Genomic DNA, 16820 nt, shown 5'->3' on the forward strand with positions numbered 1-16820 from the left:
AAAAATAAAAATAAAAATATTTAAAGCGCCCCTGTTCCCGCGTGCTCGTATACAGAAGCGAATGTGTACGTAAGTCCCGCCCACATATGAAAACGGTGTTCAAACCACACATGTGGGGTATCGCTGCGAACGTTAGAGCGAGAGCAATCATTTTGGCCCCAGACCTCCTCTGTAACTAAAAACATGTAACCAGTAAAAACATTTAAAACGTCACCTATGGGGATTTTTAAGTAGCGAAGTTTGGCGCCATTCCACAAGCGTGTGCAATATTGAAGGGTGACATGTTGGGTATCTATTTACTCGGCGTAACTTCGTCTTTCATATTATGCAAAAACATTGGGCTAACTTTAATGTTTTTTTTTTTTAAAAAGCACAAAACTGTTTTATTTCCCAAAAAAATGCGTTCGAAAAATTGCTGTGCAAATACCATGCGCGATAAAAAGTTGCAACGACCGCCATTGTATTCTCTAGGGTCTTTGCTAAAAAAGCATATATAATGTTTTGGTGTTCTATGTAATTTTCTAGCAAATAAATGATGATTTTTACATGTAGGAGAGAAATGTCAGAATTGGTCTGGGTGTTCCAGAACGCCTGATGGTGCTCCCTGCATGTCGGGCCTCTGTATGTGGCCACGCTGTGTAAAAGTCTCACACATGTGGTATCGCCATACTCGGGAGGAATAGCAGAATGTGTTTTGGGGTGTAATTTGTGGTATGCATATGCTGTGTGTGAGAAATAACCTGCTAATATGAAACTTTTGTGGAAAAAAAAAAAAAAAAAAAAAAACCTTGATTTTGCAAAGAATTGTGGGAAAAAATGACAACTTCAAAAAACTCACCATGCCTCTTTCTAAATACCTTGGAATGTCTTCTTTCCAAAAAGGGGTCATTTAGGGGGTATTTGTACTTTTCTGGCATGTTAGGGTCTCAAGAAATGAGAGAGGCTGTCAGTACATCAGATGTGATCAAATTGATCAATTTTCAGTAATTGGTACCATAGCTTGTAGACCCTATAACTTTCACCCAGACTAAATAATATCCAAATTTTTTTTTTTTTTTTACCAAAGATATGTAGCAGTATACATTTTAGGCCAAATTTATGAAGAAAAATTCATTTTTTGCAAAATCTTATAATAGAAATGAAGAAAAATTCATTTTTTTACAAAATTTTCGTTCTTTTTTCATTTATAGCGAAAAAAATAAAAACCGCAGAGGTGATCAAATACCACCAAAAGAAAGCTCTATTTGTGGGAAAAAAAGGACAAAAATTTCATTTGGTTACAGTGTTGTATGACTGAGTTATTGTCATTCAAAATGTGAGAGCACCGAAAGCTGAAAATTGGTCTGGTTATTAAGGGTGTTTTAGTGCCCAGTTGTCAAGTGGTTAAAATACATGGAATTTTGGATGTTGAGTGTTTTGGAGCTTCGACCTACAAAAATGCCAAGGTGTGAATGGGGACTCCCTGAGCAAGAAGAACAAACATCTTGCCCCCCGCACAGCACTTGTGAGTACCACGTGCATAGGTGTGAACAGGATCTAAGAAGTTTTTGGAATGTAAAAAATATGGGTTTGAATAAAATAGTCAAATAAAAAAAAAAGTAAGTTTTCTTTAACAAGCAGACTTTAGACTAGTAAAAAAACACAGAAGAGAAAAGCACATGAAGGACTGTGCCGTGTTCACCTTGACATTGATGACAGCAGCACAGCCATCGCAGGGGGAAGCCTGACAGCCGACGCAACGAAGCGCGGCAAAGAGTCAGGTCACCCCCACACATAAGAGGAAGAACAAGACAAGAAACAAAAGTTCTGTACATGACATCTCAGTGAAAGGTTAAAGAAAGAGCCAGAACCTCAACCATTTTATTAGGAGACATTCACCACATTTTTATTCCCTGCACACAATCACAGCATTTTTTCTAGAAAAATATTATGAAACGCTAAGCCATTATATATTTCCTGAAAGCAAAGGCCCTGTAGAATAAATGGTGGTGGTTGCAGTTTTTTGTTTTAATTGTGCAACTGTATCAGAATCATATTTTCAGTAAAAAAAAAAAAATTATGATAATCTTTCACCTCTCTTAAAAAACATAATATTTTAGGCTCGCTTTTGAAAGATGCAACATTCAGTTAACATCACCTCCTCCGTCTTTTCCACTTACACTGAAAATTAGACTAAGGTCTCCCTAGATCCATGAATATTCATGTGATGTTCCACCAGCAGCGAGGGGCAGAAAAATATATTGCTGGAACATCATTTATAAACAAGCAAAATGCGTGATTTATTCCAGACTGGTCCTCATTAGCAGAATTTCTGACTTCTGCGGGAGAGGCCAAAAATCAGCAATGGCTTACATGTTCTACACACATCCATATGAATTTTTTAAGAAAAGTATCAAATGTTTCATATTTGAATATTTTACAGCTGGGTCAGCAACCTTTTTCCACACAGTGTGCCATCATTACAACCATTGAACAACTTTCGTGCCAGGGAACAGCACATCATAGTGCGCTAGTTTTTTCACCTTCAGACTTCAAAACAGACCCAAATTTATGCACCTTCATTTCTCAGATCATCATCATTTCTGTACCTTCCCCCCTCCCGTCAGCCACAGTTTTCTGTACCTTCACCCCTCCCCATCAGCCACAGTTTTCTGTACCTTCACCCCTCCCCATCAGCCACAGTTTTCTGTACCTTCACCCCTCCCCATCAGCCACAGTTTTCTGTACCTTCACCCCTCCCCATCAGCCACAGTTTTCTGTACCTTCACCCCTCCCGTCAGCCACAGTTTTCTGTACCTTCACCCCTCCCCATCAGCCACAGTTTTCTGTACCTTCACCCCTCCCCATCAGCCACAGTTTTCTGTACCTTCACCCCTCCCCATCAGCCACAGTTTTCTGTACCTTCACCCCTCCCGTCAGCCACAGTTTTCTGTACCTTCACCCCTCCCGCCAGCCACAGTTTTCTGTACCTTCACCCCTCCCCATCAGCCACCAGTTTTCTGTACCTTCACCCCTCCCGCCAGCCACAGTTTTCTGTACCTTCACCCCTCCCGTCAGCCACAGTTTTCTGTACCTTCACCCCTCCCCATCAGCCACAGTTTTCTGTACCTTCACCCCTATACATTTACATTTTTGGTTGTTTCATGATAAAACATGGAAAATTTCAAGGGTTATGAATACTTTAAGGCAATATATATATATATATATATATATATATATATATATATATATATATATATATATATATATATATTATATACATACATACATACACACACACACACACACACCTTTATCAAATCAGCCCAGTCCACATGCATACAGAAAAGCTGACGTGGGCAAAACTACTTTGTGCTGTTCTAGTCACTTTGTCAGTTCATGTAATTCCCACTAACCAAGTCTCCAGCTAAAGTCCATGAATCTCTCTCTCTCCTGTTATGGGCTATATTGTTTTGACAAGCGATCCCTTCACTTTAGCATCATTATTCTCCTAGCAGACGTGAAGGATAGCGGGTAAAGTGAGGCAGAAAACAAGACACAGTTTGATAAATAACTGAGCCATTCCACTGCCTGGAGTTCCACTTTCCCCCTAGGGAGACATAAATCTGCTCTTTCATGAATTAGACACAATGTACCTGACATACAATAATACATTAAGTAGAGCACTCCGATCCCTGTTGGATGTTAAAAGAACACACCTCTCAGAAAGAAAAAAAAAAAAAAAAAGGAAAAAATGTACCCATTGAGTGAGACTTATTTAAACCCAAACACTTGTAGTACCCTCTACTGTGCTACTAGTATTAGTGCAGGCAAATTTAAGTATGACTCATGGTTAGTTTGTGAGTCAGGAATTGGGTAAGGTTACTGCAGGTCAGGTTGGATGGCTCCACAGAGGCAGTAAACTGGTTCCTCACCCTGGATCTGAAAGTTTGGAGAAACTTCTAAAAGTTAGTGGGTGGAGGCCAGGAGGGCTGATCTGCATACTTAAGGGAACTTGGCCAATCTCCAGGCAAAATATTCTGGAAGGGTGGCCAGGCCAACCCTTAAATATGGTGGAGCCATGCTAGCAGGGAGTCTGGTGGAATATGTAGTGTGAAGGAGACTGTTGGTAGCCTAGGAGGAGACCCCTGTGTCTGGGGGGGGGGGGGGGGGGAGTCTGTTACCAGGCTAGGCTCGTGAAGATCCTATCAGCATCTTAGTTTGAGAAGGAACCTTGCCCAAGGAGCAGCAGGGAGAAAGCACAGTGTGAATACATCCGCACACCAAGAAAGGGGAGAAACTGCCATATGTAGCAAGCTTTCAGGAGGTCAGCGCTCCTGAACCCTTCCTATCCCTTACCCTGGGAGACCTTTGGAGCAGCCAGGTGGGATGGTGAAGTAGCAGGCAGGAGGGCTGGGAGAAGTTTCTACAGAGGAGAGGAGAGGCTCCTGTATGCAGCTTACATTACACTGTGCTATTTTCTAGAGGGGACTGAGAGCTCCAAGTCCTCAATGGACTTTTGCTTTTGATCTTTAATCACTAAGGAGGGAGAACAATCTAGGATTTTGTACACAGGAAGTCGTTCCCATGCAATGATTCAGTTAAGTTGGGCATCCCATAACCTTTATACCCATCCAAGTTACCACCTCTAATAAAACCAAACCAAGCTCAGAGACTGTTTTCTTATGTCCAGATGGAAGTGAAAAATGCTTGTTGTTTGGCTGTGCAGGGATAGGGGAACCAGTCACCAGCAGCCTCTGTGGGGGAAGCGCTATACATTTATCTCCTACACTTGGTAAATTCCTGGGGGTGTTTTTTTTTTTCTTGACACCGAATGTGAACCTATGGCAGGGCTCGACAAATCCCGGTCGCCATGGCGACTAGAAATAGCCTCCTGACGACTTGGCTTGGAAGGTGGGCAAAAAAAGTCCCCAGCTCTTCCTTGTGTGAGCTGGCGCCATCTGGTGGTGGCCGTTGGTATTACATGTTAAGCATTACAAGTTAAACAGCAATTCTAATGTAATTTTTCACTATTTTCACTGCCATCTTCTTCCCTCTAATTAGAACCCCCAAAAATTATATATATTTTTTATCCTAACACCCTAGAGAAAAAAATGGCGATCGTTGCAATACTTTCTGTCACGCCGTATTTGCGCAGCGGTCTTACAAGTGCACTTTTTTGGGGAAAAAATTACACTTTTTTTAATTAAAAAAAAAACAGTAAAGTTATCCCCATTTTTTTTAATATTATGAAAGATAATGTTACGCCGAGTAAATTCATACCCAACATGTCACGCTTCAAAATTGCATCCGCTCGTGGAATGCCGACAAACTTTTACCCTTTAAAATCTTCATAGGCGCCGTTTAAAAAAATCTACAGGTTGCATGGTTTGAGTTACAGAGGTCTAGGGCTAGAATTATTGCTCTCGCTCTACCAATCGCGGCGATACCTCACATGTGTGGTTTGAACACCGTTTACATATGCGGGCGCTGCTCACGTATGTGTTCGCTTCTGTGCGCAAGCTCGTCGGGACGGGGTGCGTTTTCTGGCTCCTAACTTTTTTAGCTGGCTCCTAGATTCCAAGCAAATTTGTCAAACCCTGGCCTATGGGAATGGAAGGCAGGTGGTTCCCTGGTTCCAGTATGGAACCATGGCAAGGTGCATGTGACAGCCCTGTTGCTTGGTCTAGTGCCATCTAATGGGGTGGGGAGACGGTGTGCAGCCTTGTGTAAGCTCCAGCCACAGCAACACATGCTGGCAAGAAATAATTTTTGGAATCTCACTTGAACATGCAAGAACCTGGTGTATTTACCATAAACAAAAAAAAAAAACACACTCAGACTGCACCCGATGCACAAACAAGTGCACACCAAAAAAGTGACACAAAAATGTGCACAAGGGAATACACATGGTCCGCCTCTGAAGAGAAGGGACCCTTGCCCTGATCCCCCGGGGCGTTGGGCTCCAGACGGGGACTGGGGTACTTCACATGGTCCATCTGGCCGAAACCAGATAGACCCATTTCTCTGGGAGGTCTGACGAACCAGACCAACCCAAGTCTTAGGTGGGGCTCCCCCAAAGGGAGATCCCATGAGAGAGGGCTAAATTAGCCAGAAGGCTATGTCCACCCCCTCCCAAGACTTTCAGGGCAGGGCCGAGGACCTACACCCTACTCGTCAAACGTGTACAATACCAAACAACCAAAAAAAAGGAAAAAGACAAAAAGTGATAAACACGACAAAGGCAGGGAAAGGGGAAGTGGAGAAAGTGCAATTGTTATTGGTTCAATAGCCAGCCCTAAGGCCAGGAATAAAAATGTCTCTGGTCCTGGCCAAAAGGTCCGACCCAAGAGGCAGGTGCGGGAAAATTTGCGATGATGCAGTGGCCAAGGTGCCAGTAAAACTCAAAGTGCCCACATACAGTGAGCAATTAGGGCACCCCTGGACTGCCATTTCAGGGGCACATACACCACAGGCTTTTTTCAGGACCCGGCCTTTGGCCAGACCAGTGCCTCTCCATCCCCATCAGGAGATAACCCTTCCGGTTTTCTGTAGAGGAGACCTATTAACGGCCCTCACTTCGTCGAGCGGTCCCGTTTTGTCTCTCCCCAATACTAACTATCCAGATTACCATTACACCAGTGGTTTGCATAGCCACAGTCACCCCTAACCCACCCATTGCAGGCTAGTGACAGTAGCACAGCGCCTCCACTAGTAATTGACAAGAACAGATACTACACTTGATCGTAGCCAAAAGGCCGAGAAGCAGTATATGGGAGTCATCTACCTGCCAAAAGGATTTGAATTTGTCCACACAGTCCTCAGATTCACAGCTGTCAACTTCTTAAAACGCTACAAGGTGAGATCTTGCTTGGAGCCACCCACCTGCCTGTTGGCTCCTGGGATAGATGTGTCAATAGTCTCAGGAGTGAAGGGGCACCCTCTACACCGTGCGAGCGCTCCTCACTTTCTTCACACTACACAGAAGATCGGGGGGTGTATGCTAGGTAGCCAGCTGCACCGTATCCCAGAAGAAAGTCCAACCAGGCTTCAGATGCCCACAATGATGATGAATGCTTACAGGATCGAGAGGCGACAGGGACTCGCATTGGATTTACAAGGAACACAAACGATTGCATAAGCACTATCACTGAGGTTTTTTTTTTTTAAAGACTGGAGCTCAGCTTTAAAGTGGCTGTAAACCCTTTACAACCACTTTTGCCTACCGGTAAGCCTAGATTAAGGCTTCCCTGTAGGTGCTCGAAATATCTCCTAAACCTCCACTTTTTAGGAGATATTTACAATAACAGGCGCCTATGTCTATGGCACTTGCGCCGTAGACAACGGTGCAGGTGCACTTTAGAAACGCTGATCGTGCCGTTTCAAAAGGAGATCGTGCCATGACTGGCGGCTCCTGCACGCATGCGCTGGAGTGCCATCATCGTGGCTCCAGCCAATCACAGAGGTATTACATAATGAGCTAGTATGCTATGCATACTAGATCATTACGCCTTTGTTTTGCAGGTGTTTTTTTTAACCCACTTTAAAGGCTCTTTCCCTTCCCAGACTGACTGGGCAGTGAAAGAAAATAAATAAGAATGAGCTCATCTCTTCGCCCTCAGATTTTACCAACAATTGCTCCTTCTTCCTTCCCTAGTCTGAGCTCTGCAAGAAGACAATACCAGGTCAAATTTAGGTATTTATAGTGCAGGGGTGCGCTATGCCCAGCGTGCAGGGGTGCGCACCAGTTTTTCAATATTAATATTACTTTAAGGTGCCATTACCAGCATGCAAAACTAAACCAGAGTGCAAAATTAAATAAAAAAAAAACAACTTAAAGGATCACTAAAGGAATTTTTTTTTTTTTTTGCTAAATAGCTTCCTTTACCTTACTGCAGTCCTGGTTTTATGTCCTTATTGTTCGTTTTTGCTTTGAAGTTGCTGTGATTCTGCTGTGATCTCCACACTTCCTGGTTGTCTGGCTCCTTATAACCACAGTACTGGGAGCTTTTCCCTGTAGGTCTAAGCTGTCATTACTGTGTGTCTAAAACTTAACAGAACCAATCAGATTCATTTTAAAAACAAAACACTGCCCTGGATTTGTTTGTTTTTGTTCTGTGTGTCTCTCTAGTTCACAGGAACATGAAACCAGTTTAAAAGTGAAACTAACCTGCAGGCACATTATAGGATTGATTTTTATCTATTTGTAATCATTTTTAAAATGAATCAGTTAACGTTTATGTCTCTATACCCTGTAAACAGTCATTTCAGCAAAAAAAATAAAATGTTTTCCTTTAGGCCCCTTTCACATTGAGGAGTTTTTCAGGCGGTAAAGCGCTAAAAATAGCGCTGCTATCCCACCTGAAAAACTCCTGCCCAGCTACCTCAATGTGAAAGCCGAAGGGCTTTCACACTGAGGCGATGCGCTGGCGGGAGACAAAAAAATCTCCCGTCAGCAGCATCTTTGGAGCGGTGAGAGGAGCGGCGTGTATACCGCTCCTTCACCGCTCCTTCCCATTGAAAACAATGGGAACCGCGGCAATACCGCCCGCAATGCGCCTCTATATAGGCGCATTGCGGGCGGTATTAACCCTTTATCGGCCGCTAGCGGGGGTTAATACCGCACCGCTAGCGGCTGATTTCCACGGCAATCCCGGCGGTATAGCGCCGCTATTTTTAGCGGCGTTATACCGCCACCGCAGCTCCCGCCCCAGTCTGAAAGGGGCCTTAGTGACCCTTTAACCACTTAAGGACCGCCTCATGTACATATACGTCAGCAGAATGGCACAGGCAGGCACATCCACGTATATATACGTCCTCTGCTTGACGTGGGTCCGATCGGGGGCGGTACCCGTGGCTTCAGGAGCGATCCGGGACGACGGCGCGGCTATTCGTTTATAGCCGCTCCGTCGCGATCGCTCCCCGGAGCTGAAGAACGGGGAGAGCCGTGTGTAAACACGGCTTCCCCGTGCTTCACTGTGTCGGCGCATCGATCGCGTCATTCCCTTTATAGGGAAGACACGATCGATGACGTCATTCCTACAGCCACACCCCCCTACACTAGTAAACACATACACAGTGATCCCTAAATGTTACAGCGCCCCCTGTGTTTAACTCCCAAACCAACTGTCATTTTCACAATAAACAATGCAATTTAAATGCATTTTTTGCTGTGAAAATGACAATTGTCCCAAAAATGTGTCAAAATTGTCCGAAGTGTCCGCCATAATGTCGCAGTCACGAAAAAAATCGCTGATCGCCGCCATTAGTAGTAAAAAAATAAAAATAAATAAAAATGCAAAAAAACTATCCCCTATTTTGTAAACACTATAAATTTTGCGCAAACCAACCGATAAACGATTATTGCGATTTTTTTTACCAAAAATAGGTAGAAGAATACGTATCGGCCTAAACTGAGGGAAAAAAAAATGTTATATATGTTTTTGGGGGATATTTATTATAGCAAAAAGTAAAAAAAAGGGATTTTTAATAACAGCTTACCTGAAAAATCCTTTTCTTGTAGTACATCACGGGACACAGAGCAGCATAGCCATTACATATGTTATATAGTGTACCTTCAGGTGATGGACACTGGCACTCTCCGACAGGAAGTTCCCTCCCTATATAACCCCCACCCATAGTGGGAGTACCTCAGTTTTGTAGCAAGCAATATGCATCCCAAAATTCCCCATAAGAGGGGTGGGAGCTCTGTGTCCCGTGATGTACTACAAGAAAAGGATTTTTCAGGTAAGCTGTTATTAAAAATCCCTTTTTCTTTATCGTACATCACGGGACACAGAGCAGCATAGCCATTACATATGGGATGTCCCCAAGCAATGCTCCATGAGGGGAGGGAGACAACCAGAAAAAAACAAACAGGAGGTGCCACCGGACAGGAGGAGGTTAAATTGCGGCCTGGAGGACCGCCTGCCCAAAAGCTGAATCAGCGTTCCTCCTAACGTCCATTTGATAAAACTTTGCAAATGTGTGGACAGACGACCAGGTCGCTGCCCTGCAGACCTGAGCCATAGGGACCTGGTGATACGCTGCCCAAGAGGCACTCACAGCTCTAGTGGAATGAGCCTTAACCGATAAGGGTGGACTTTTCCCCTTCAGGCCATAGGCCTGTATAATTGTCTGCCTAATCCACTTAGAAATAGTGGCTTTAGACGCTGCCTGGCCCTTCTTGGGCCCTTCTGGCAGAATGAATAAGACGTCAGTCTTACGAATCTGGGCTGTAGCTTCCAAGTAAATCTTTACAGCTCTAACTACATCCAAGGAATGTAGTAACCTCTCTTCCTTAGAAGAAGGCTTTGGAAAAAATGATGGAAGAATCGCATCTTGATTAAGGTGAAAATTAGACACCACCTTAGGCAGGAAGGACGGAAGCGGCCGCAAAACGACCCTGTCCTTATGCAGTAATAAATAAGGTGCCTTACATGACAAGGCTGCCAACTCCGACACTCTTCTGGCGGATGCCATGGCCACCAGAAACACTAGTTTCCTAGTCAAAAGGACCAAAGGGATCGCGGACAAGGGCTCAAAAGGCTGCCTTTGCAAGGCCGATAGAACCAAATTTAGATCCCAAGGATACAGGGGAGCTTTAATCGGGGGATTCACCCGAATGACACCTTGTAAAAAGGATTTCATTAAAGAATGGGCAGCCAAAGGTCTCTGGAAGAAGACCGACAAGGCAGACACCTGCCCCTTGATTGTGCTGACCGCCAAACCTTTTTCCACTCCCAATTGTAAAAACTCCAGGATTCTCCCAATGGTATATTTGCGGGGATCCCATTTCCTGGTCTCACACCAGGTAATATAGGCCTTCCACACCCTATAGTATATTAACCTGGAAACTGGTTTCCTTGCGCTTATAAGGGTGGAAATGACCTGCCCTGAAAGGCCTCTGTTTCTGAGAATCAGGGACTCAGCCGCCAGGCCGTTAAATTTAGGGCCTGTAAGGCAGGATGGTAGAATGGCCCTTGTGAGAGGAGGTCCGGACGTAGAGGGAGGACCCAAGGCTCCTCTACCGTCATCCTTTTTATCAAGGAGTACCAAGGTCTTCGGGGCCACTAGAATCGCTGGCTTACGTTCCCTTTGAATTCTGTGAAGAAGACGGGGTAGCATCCGTATTGGAGGGAAGGCATAGATTAGCGCAAACTGATGCCAAGGGCACACCAAGGCATCCGTCCCGCAGGCCAATGGATCCCTCGTTCGAGAGACAAACTTTGCTACTTTGGCATTGAATCTGGACGCCATAACGTCCACCTCCGGAGTACCCCACTTCCGGCAAATGTCCTGGAACACTTCGGGGTGGAGGGACCACTCCCCTAGGGACATCTGTTGGCGGCTGAGGAAGTCCGCCTGCAAATTGTCCACCCCGGGGATAAAGATAGCTGAGATGCAGGGGACATGGGCTTCTGCCCATGAAAAGATCCGATCTACCTCCCTCTGGGCTGCCTGACTCCTGGTGCCGCCCTGGTGGTTTATATAAGCCACGGCAGTGGCATTGTCGGATTGTACCCTTACTGGGGAGCCCTGCAGAATCTCCGTCCAGCCCAAAAGAGCCAACCGAGCTGCTCGGATCTCTAAGACATTTATGGGTAGGGCTGATTCTGCCCTTGACCATTTCCCCTGTAGGGTTAAATCGTCTAGGACTGCACCCCAGCCCGATAGGCTGGCATCCGTGGTTACTATCCTCCAAGAGGGGGGACTGAACGATCTTCCTTTCAGAAGATTTTTTGTGACTAGCCACCAACACAGACTCTGCCTTACCGCATAGGGAAGGGAAATGGGAAGATCCAAGGCCTGGAGTCTTTTGTCCCAGACCGTGAGAATTGCTCTCTGTAGCCTTCGAGAATGGATCTGGGCATAGGGCACTGCCTCGAAGGTGGCCACTAGCTTTCCCAACAGGCGCATGCAGAGGCGTATAGATGGCCTTGTGCTGCTTAAGACTACCTGGATTAATTCCCTTATCGAGTCTACTTTGGACTGGGGCAGGAAGATCCGTTGTCGTCTTGTATCTAAAATTAGACCTAGATACTCCAACCTTCTTGTGGGCTGTAAGGCCGATTTGTCCCGGTTTAGAACCCAACCCAGGGACTCTAGGCAGTTTACTACTAGCAACACTGCCTGATTTAAGCCGGCCGCTGAGTGGTCGACTACCAGAAGATCGTCTAAGTAGGCCATGACCAGAATGCCCTGTTCCCTTAGGATGGCCAACACAGGGGCCAGGATTTTCGTAAAAACCCGAGGGGCCGTGGCTAGTCCGAACGGAAGGGCCACGAACTGATAATGCCGATAGTTTAGGGCAAAACGCAGAAACCTGTAATGGCCTGGGAAAATCGGAACGTGCAGGTACGCGTCCTTTATATCGATGGAGGCCAAGAACTCCCTTCCTTGAAGGGCGGCCACCACCGAGCGAATGGACTCCATTCGAAAGGACCGGACTCTTAAAAAGCGGTTTAATGACTTTAGGTCCAGTATAGGCCTGACGTCGCCGTTTGGCTTTGAATGAATGAATGAATGAAAAACTTATATAGCGCGGCACATGCGAACTGAATCGCCTCTGGGCGCTGGTTGTTCGTGTCTCATGCCATCAGAAGAGCAGGGTTTTGATCTGCTTTCTGAAAGACAGGTGGTTTAGCTCCAACCGAATGCTGGTTGGTAAAGCATTCCATAGCCTGGGACCTTGGAAAGCAAACCTTCTTTCTCCTTTGGATTTGTATTTGGTTTTTGGAACCTTGACCAGATTTTGGTCGGTGGTTCGCAGAATGCGGTTGGAATTGTGAGGTTTGATCTTGTCGCATAGATATCTTGGAGCCTTCCCATGGATGCACTTATGTGTCAGGCAGAGTGCTTTGAATGCAATTCTGTCTTTCACTGGCAACCAGTGAAGGGATCTCAGTGAAGGCGAGATTGATTCCCATGATTTTTTCCCAGTCACAAGTCTTGCGGCCGTATTCTGTACGACTTGTAGACGAGCGATTTGGTACTTAGGGAGCCCGAGGTAAAGGGCATTTGCATAGTCCAGTCTGGAATTCACAATTGTTCCCACCACGACTGCTACGTCTTCTTTGGGGATAAATGGAATAAGTCTGCGTAGTAGGCGCATCAAATGGTGCGATCCGCTGACTACTGACCCTATTTGTGCGTCCATTGTCATGAAGGTGTCAAAAGTGACTCCTAGACTTTTGACTTTGGAGCTAGGGGAGATGATTTGTCCCAGAATGGGCGATGGTGTCCAGTTTGTTGCCAGTTGACTCTTCCGACTGGCGTGAAACATAAAAAGTTCTGTTTTAGAGCTATTGAGTTTAAGATAACTCTTAGTCATCCAGTTTTCTATTGAAGTGAGACATTTCTCTAATCTGAGATGATGATCCTTTTTGTTGCAGATGCGAAAATACAGTTGCGTGTCGTCTGCATAAGAGTGATAGAGTAGTTCTTGGCTACTGATAATATCAAAGAGAGGACAAAGATAGATGTTGAACAGCACCGGTGATAGGGGGGATCCTTGGGGGACCCCACATGGCACCGTGCGTTTTTCCGACGTGAAAGATCCCAGTTTCACTGTTTGTGATCGGTTTCCAAGAAAAGAGGAAAACCATGGTAAAGCATCTTCTGCGACTCTGGCGACTTCTGCTAGTCGTCTCAGTAACAATTTATGGTCTACTGTGTCGAAGGCTGCGCTTAGGTCCAGCAGAACCAGGAGACAAGATTCTCCTTCGTCTGCGGCCTCGAGCGCATCGTCCCATATTTTCAGTAAGGCCGTTTCCGTCCCGTGTCCGGGACGGAAACCGGATTGAAATGGATCAAGTAGGTTGTGGGTATCCAGATGCTGTTGCAGCTGTTGTACCACCACTTTCTCCATTATTTTGGAGAGAACATTTAGACCTGTTATGGGACGGCGGTGAGTTGGGTCCATGGGATCCAAATTAGTTTTTTTCAAGATGGGCTGGATTGTGCCCTCTTTCAGCAGGGAAGGCACTATGCCTTCCTTAAATGACTGATGTATAAGCTGTGTGATTGGAGGTGCCAGGATGTCGGCACATTCCTTCAGTAGCTTGGTGGGAATGATGTCATTGGGTGCTGTGCTGTTCCGCAACGCACCAATGATATTTTTGGTGGTATTGACGGAGATTGGTTCCAGAATGAACTTAGTTGATTGTAGAGGATTTCTGTCGGTGTTTTGTAGTTGATTGAAGAGGGGGCTGAGCGGAGTATTGTTTTGCAGAATACTTACCCGAATTCTTTCAATTTTGTTGATGAAGAAATCCGATAGTTCATTACAGAACTCTTGGGAGTCTGAAGTGGGGACTTCAAGACATCCCGGATTCATGGTCTGGGTGACCATCCTGAAGAGTTCTCGTGGGCGATTCATGGCGCTGTTAATCACCATGGAAAAGTGATGTTTTTTGGCTTTGAAGATTTCTTTGTGATATCGTGTTGTTATTGCTTTGTAGATGTTGAGGCGGTCTTCTGAAGGGCTTCTTTTCCAGGCGGCTTCCGCCCTTCTGCGCTCTTGCTTCAGTAGCGACAGCTGGTTATTGAACCAACTGGACTTTTTTTCCCGGATGCAGACTTTGCGCTTTGGTGCTGCTAAGTCGGCTGACTGTAGCAGAGCTGCATTTATGGCGTCCAGTGTATCTGAGGCTGCTAGCTGAGGAGGAATAGCCCCAATTCGGTTTCCCAGGGTAGATTTGAAGAGTTCCGAGTGGAGCTTCTTCTGAGATCTAGCCCAGTGTATTGTCACCGGCTTGGGTGCTTTTATAACTAGTGGAATTTTGGGAATTGTGAAGCTAATTGCATGGTGGTCTGTCCATGGCAAAGGTTCATTACCCAAAATGTTTATTTTCAGATTTTGTCTGAAAATTAGGTCGAGTGTGTGACCTGAAGCATGCGTGGGTCCGCATATAAGTTGCTGTAGTCCTAACCCTTCCAGGTGGTCGATGCAGGCATCCGCGATGGGATCCTGTGAGGAGTTGGCCCACAGATTGAAATCCCCGAGCAGCAAAAGATGATTGCTGTTAAGGGAGTAAGTGGATATGAACTCCGTTAATGATGGTAACAACTGCGATTTGGGCCCAGGTGGCCTATAGCAGAGGAGAATGTGAACGGTCTCCTGGGAGTTAGTTTGAAGTTGAAGCGTAAGGGTTTCCATAAACGGTAGAGGATTTTGAAGGACCGGTTTAGTGATTGCAATATGAGACTTATGAATCACTGCAAGGCCTCCTCCTCTTTGCCCTATTCTGTTTTCCGTTAAGATGCGATAATTTACTGGCACCAGTTCTCCGAGAATGGTGTTGCAGTCGTCTGAAAGCCAACTTTCTGTAATAAAGAGGCAGTCTAGATCGTTTTGTAGTAAGAAATCGTGGATTTCTGATCGGTGTTTTACTGCCAATCTAGTGTTAATCAAAGCACATGATATGTGCTTGAGCTTTGTTGAATGGTTGAAATTTTTGATGATCGATCGACGATCGAATCTCAAAAGTTGATCTATTTTTAAGGCCTTTTTGGTGACGGCAGGTAATACTGTTGCGAATTGTCTCAGACCCCAAATAGTTTCTGCAGAGTATCGCATTTTAACCATTGTTGCTAGTCACCGTGGACGGGGGTGCAGGTGTTGCGTGAGAATTAGTGTTGAGCAGAATATGCCATATTCGATTTCGCGATATATCTCGAATATATATTCGAATATTCGAGATATATTCGCTAAATTCGAATATTCGTGATATTTTATCGAAATTAATTGATTGCGATTTTTCGCTATTGCGAATGCGAAAATAATTGCGATTTTTTTAATAACTGCGGTAGGAGCGCTCTGATTGGCTTAGAATATTCGTGATATTTTATCGAAATATCGCAACATGCGAATGCGATATTTATTGCGCAATTTCGAGATATGCTGGAGGAGCGCTCTGATTGGCTCAGAATATTCGTGATATTTTATCGAAATATCGCAACATGCGAATGCGATATTTATTGCGCAATTTCGAGATATGCTGGAGGAGCGCTCTGATTGGCTCAGAATATTCGTGATATTTTATTGAAATATCGCAACATGCGAATGCGATATTTATTGCGCAATTTCGAGATATGCTGGAGGAGCGCTCTGATTGGCTCAGAATATTCCTGATATTTTATCGAAATATCGCAACATGCGAATGCGATATTTATTGCGCAATTTCGAGAAATGCTGGAGGAGCGCTCTGATTGGCTCACTCTGAAATCGAATATTCGAGATATTTTAACGCAATTTCACAAAATGCGAATGCGAAATTGATTGCAGATATTTCGAAAACTGCTGTAGCAGCACTCTGAAATCGAATATGTATGATATTTTAACCAAAAAACATATTGCGATTGCGATTTTTCGATCGCGCATGCGCAATTGCGCGAACAACACGCGACCATTTCCTGGAGCCTTGCCAGTTTCCAACTTATGATCGCAGCGCAATCACACAGCAACATGGTTGGAAGCAATTTCACTAAGTCTGAGGAAAAGTTGCTGATTTGTGTAAGTATTTTGACCACCGTTATTTCATCATCTTCAACTGCATTTTAGTCTAGTTTAAAAGTTAGTATATATGATCAGATATTAGTATTTCACAAAAAATGTGTCTCCTGCTTTTACAAAACTACAAGTCCCAGCATGCCTGGACAGCTGCAGACACCCTGGTTGGCAAATGTGTATTTAGGCACTTTTCCTTGTTATTTAGCATAATGAATTTAACATTTTTTTGGACATAGGACGTATGCGAACGTCCTGACTTCAGTGTCCTCAAGGCCCAAGGACGTTCGAATACATATTGCCCTTTAGATGTTGCAGAACTACAACTTCC

At 44.9% G+C, this 16820-nt stretch overlaps 1 protein-coding gene and 1 pseudogene across 5 annotated transcripts in view; both read right to left on the reverse strand.

The window, feature by feature from the left end:
- Positions 1 to 16820, reverse strand: part of GDPD5 (glycerophosphodiester phosphodiesterase domain containing 5) — a 352873-nt gene that overhangs the window by 111818 nt on the left and 224235 nt on the right. The gene's annotated exons all lie outside the window — the stretch shown is intronic.
- On the reverse strand, positions 6620 to 6749 carry LOC120929990 (annotated as a pseudogene).

Source organism: Rana temporaria, chromosome 2, assembly GCF_905171775.1.
Source record: "Rana temporaria chromosome 2, aRanTem1.1, whole genome shotgun sequence".
Lineage (NCBI taxonomy): Eukaryota > Metazoa > Chordata > Amphibia > Anura > Ranidae > Rana > Rana temporaria.